The sequence below is a fragment of the Penaeus chinensis genome, chromosome 40 (assembly GCF_019202785.1).
Source record: "Penaeus chinensis breed Huanghai No. 1 chromosome 40, ASM1920278v2, whole genome shotgun sequence".
Lineage (NCBI taxonomy): Eukaryota > Metazoa > Arthropoda > Malacostraca > Decapoda > Penaeidae > Penaeus > Penaeus chinensis.
The window spans coordinates 13,272,426-13,277,425 of NC_061858.1; positions in this window are offsets into that span (position 1 = coordinate 13,272,426).

Consider the following 5,000-nt stretch of genomic DNA (forward strand, 5'->3'; position numbering starts at 1 on the left):
GTAAAGCTGAATTGTTAAAGGCTGGTGGAGAACCTATGGCAAGGGGCTTTCATGCAGTCCTGTCTGCCATCTGGCAGACTGGTACCATTCCCCCTGACCTGCTGAGGGGTGTGGTCATCCCTCTCTGGAAGGGGAAAGGGGATCGCTGGGACTGCAGCAATCACCGAGACATTACACTACTCAGTGTACCAGGCAAGGTACTCGCACACATCCTACTGAGACATATCAGAGACCAACTGCTGAGTCACCAAAGGCCGGAGCAATCTGGATTATCCTAGGAAGTCCACAATAGACCGCATCCTGGCGCTTCGAGTCATTGTAGAGCACCGTCGTAAGTTAGGACGTGGGCTGCTCACAGCCTACATCAACCTCAAGAAGACTTTTGATACAGTGCATCGCGAATCACTCTGGGAGATCCTGAGGCTAAGAGGAATTCCAACAAGGATTGTTGGAATAATAGCAAACTTGTATACAGGCACTGAAAGTGCTGAAAAATGTGGTGGGGCCCTGTCGATTCTTCCCTGTTAGTTCAGGCGTGAGGCAAGGCTGTGTTCTTGCACCAACACTTTTCAACACTTGCATGGATTGAATACTGGGTAGAGCTACTATCCAAAGTCACTGTGGAGCAACTCTGGGCAATATCAAAGTTACAGACCTTAACTTTGCTGATGATGTTGCCATTCTATCTGAATCTCTGGAAACCCTAGTTGCGGCTCTTGATGCATTTAGCAATAAAGCGAAGCACCTGGGGCTAGAGGTCTCCTGGATCAAGTTCCTGGATTTTGGGGGCCCACTAGGAGACCCTGTGCAGTCGGTACGTGCTTGCGGTGAAAACATCGAAGTCACAGAGTGTTTTATATACCTCGGTAGTGCAGTTCACGACTCTGGGCTGTCAGACCAGGAAGTCAGTAGACGGATTGGCAGTAGGGGTCATGAAATCTCTCGACGAGAGTATTTGGAGATGCCGGTACCTGTGCAGAAGGACCAAGCTACGTGTTTTTAAAGACCTGATACTGCCAGTTTTATTATATATAGTGAAACTTGGACACTATCTTGGGCTCTGGAATATCGTCTTGATACCTTTCGTAACAGATCCTTGCACTGGATCATGGGGTACAGTTGGCGGGACCATGTGTCCAACCAACGGTTGCACCGTGAGACCGGTACAGGACCTATAACTTGCACAATCCGTGATCGCCAACTCAGGCTATACATCCATTTGGCTCGATTCCCGCAGGATAACCCTGCCCATCAGGTTGTCTCTGTCCGTGACAACCCTGGGTGGAGGAGGCCTGTGGGACAACCGTGAAGGTCGTGAGTTGGGCAGATCGATCAAACCTGTCGTGAGGAACTAGAGATGGGCCGGGCCCCTGGCTGGCGGCTCGCTATGAGGTACCTTCGTAGGTGGAAGCAAAGGGTGGATGCGGCTATGCGCCCCTGCCGGCGTTAGCCGGCATGATGATGATGATATTGACTGATAGATAGACAGATAGATAGACAAGTGTTAGCAGATCTCACACTAACACGTTTGCCTAACCCAAATCTATATCACCCTATTTGATAGCAAGGTTTCACAAACAGTCTTCGTCGGCTTATAGAGGGAATGATTTCGACATTCTTACCCAGTGCTAGCTCACCTCTGTATGTAAGATGGAAGTATGCAGTACTGCATTGTAGATATCAATCTAATTACCATAACCTTCTTTTACTAACTAGGTCGTCGGTGTTATGGTTTACTTCTGCTCTGGTGATGTCATTGTCTGGGAGGGTATTTATAGAGGTACATATACATGAAATTACATATAGACCGATAGACAGATAGATTGATAGAATGATGGATATTTGTATTGACTGGTAGACAGTTAGACAAACTGACAAATGTATAGGTACAAATACAGTGAAATGTTTTGTTTTTTTTCTTATTTAATGCGGGGTAGGTAAAAAATCATATTTCAGTTTATCAAAACAGTAGATTAAAGAGAAGCTGAACGTGACTGACCGGATAAATAAATATAAACTGTATTCATACGTTATGCTGTGTTATTTACATAATAACTTTATCTGAATTGAAAATGTCTACTCGACTTCTTTACTAGAGACCCTTACATATTTCGTTGAAAGGTTAACATAGAAAGGCAATTCGTCATTCTTTCGAAATCAAATTTCTAAGATGTGGAAATTTGTGTTAAGATAGCATGATATGCCTGAAAATTTTGGATTTGACAACTTTTATGGTATTTAATCATTAAAAATCTTAAACGACCACCTGTGTCTTCAACGAGTTATTTTCCTGAGGTTTCTGACACACTTCTGAAACTCATCATTAATATTTGTTGTATAGACCTTAGTCAACTTGGATGCTTCTTATCCTACAGTACTCGACTTGGGAATCTGGTATAGTACTACACGGAATCGATGGTTTCCAAATCATTGCAGACAGTTGAAACGTTGCTAGTTGATCTTATCGCACTAGCAAGGCTGTAAAGGCAAATGAATGCGATAACGTAGAGGTGATCTGCTTGCATGTAAGTCTAATCTCAATAATTTCCTCCATTTCGCTGCATGACATCATATTCATATAAATGATATATTTTAGTATAATTCACTTTTAACTAGTGATTGCAGTAGTGACTTTTACGTTTTACATAGTCTAAGGACAGAAGTTTATTCCTGTTTTCCTCAACTGTCGTCATTTTAGAACTTAAATGCACATTGAAACTAGTATTTTTCTTAGTCATTTTTAGTATTATGTAAGACCTTTTTGTAGCATCCCGAAACCCCTAACCCTTTGATGCATTATTTCAAGTTGTATCACGGTCACTTCAAAACTCACTATCATCAAAGTTTGTACTGAGAAGTTGTCTTTTTCATTTCACATAAAACAAACAACAAAAAAACAGTGGAAGCCATTAAAGTTTTTAATATGTTGGTGTGATTTTTAATTACAAGCAAAACATTGTGGACGTTTCAAATAAAATGGAAACTTTCAAATGTATTCCTCGAATTCAGTCATAACATTTTTACTTATTACATAAATTATTCTTCATACGGAAAATGGAAGATACATGATATTTTCATCAAAAGGCATCCACCGCTAGTGAGCTCCTTGTCCGAATTAGACAACTAAATAATTCCAAAGATCACGGACATTTACTTAACAAATAAAGATACACTGCATTTTCTTTTATATATTTAATCCTGTAAGGTTATATCATACAGGTACAAAATGGTTTTGAAAACATTCAATTCATTCCACCGAAGTCAGTACCACGTCATATGACTCGGACATGTTGGAAATTCTTACCATGTTCCAGCGACCGTCATGATTGACTTCAAATCTTACCCATATACAGTGAACATATATTTGATCGACTGCTAAAAAAGAACAGATATGTTTAATGCAATTTTACAATAAAACGTTTTATCAAGAAACTTACGATATGATTCGTTATTGAAAATATAATTTCTCATCTGAGACTACGGAAATATATCTGAAACATATCAGACTGATTGGGTGGCAGGAGTGTATCACCAGATTCCAATAATGTATGCGTAAAGGGCAAACATGTATCAAAATGTATCAAAGTGTTATCATCTTCGAAAGTTACAAAAAGGCCTATAATTCCAAGGTACATATAACCAGGAAGCTCCACTTCTATTAAGTCTATTGAACCCAAAAATTAAATGGTCTTTTCCCCAAGAGTATTCTTTCAGATGTTAATGGTAGGGAACTCTTAGCTAATACCAATAAAAGAGGTGATTTTTTTTTTTCTACTTAGCAAGTAGATTATAAAAATAATAATATATCTAGCTACATCTGATATCGCATAGCACGCTCCCATTGGTTAAACGTGATGACGTCTTTGGCTCCACCCCATTTTTGGCGCAGTCAATCTGGGTGACATTTTATGTTGTTGTTTTTTCAGTGCCTTTCTCATCAGTAATAACAGTGGTGGAAAAATAATCGAAAAAGCAAGCAAGAAAAAATATATATACATTCAGTGAATAAAGGCAAAAAGACAGGACTCAGCTCGAAAGTTGCCAACTAGGATTTTCATCAAGACAGAGTAGAGCTACCTGTTTCAAGTTACCTTGATAACTTGCCATCATGTTTGTGCAAATCAGTGTGTGCGTGCTCACGCGCGCGAATTGTGTGTGTGTGTGTGTGTGTCTGTGTGTGTGTGTGTGTGTGTGTGTGTGTGTGAGCGTGTGTGTGTGTGTGTGTGTGTGTGTGTGTGTGTGTGTGGGTGGGTGGGTGTGTGTGTGTGTGTGTGTGTGTGTGTGTGTGTGTGTGTGTGTGTGTGTCTGTTTGTATGTATATGTGCGTTTCTCGTTATTCCGAAAATTCTCTTAACTACCAAACATCCCAAGCCTCGGACCACGCAGCCATTCAAAGGCACAATCTTAACAGGCAACTCGGCTAATCCCGCCGCCTCCGAATACGTGACTCAGACAGCGGCGACGGCGACGGCCCAATAACCGAGAGGATGAACCCATTCGGAATATGACATTATCAACACAAATGTCTCTCCAATGACCAACTTTGCTGGAACAAGGCCTAGGCAGCGGAATGGGGGCCTTTCCCACCTCCTTCGCGCCTCAATTTATCTTACGGGGGAAGTAATAAAGGCTTTTAAAGGCTCAGAAATGCTGATGTGGGCTGAAAGGAGTGTTGCCAGCTGCCGTAGTTTTCGTATTACTTTCTTTTCTGATGTCACTACTTCGTTTTTTTGTTTACTCGTTTGTTTCCTTTCAGTCCTTCCTTCATCCTTTCCTTTGGTGGAAGTCACACGACAAATCAAAAATAACAAAAATACCAGCTTTTCCTCCTAATCGAAACAAACTTCTATGAACTAATAATACTCTCGGTGGGCTGGAGATAGGTGTGGAGGTGAGAGGCTCCTATGTTTTAAAGCAACCAGTCAGACAGGAAGGAGACGAGAACAATAAACTTTGCCGCCCCTGATAGGTTTAGGTTTATGTCACTGACTAAAGTTAAT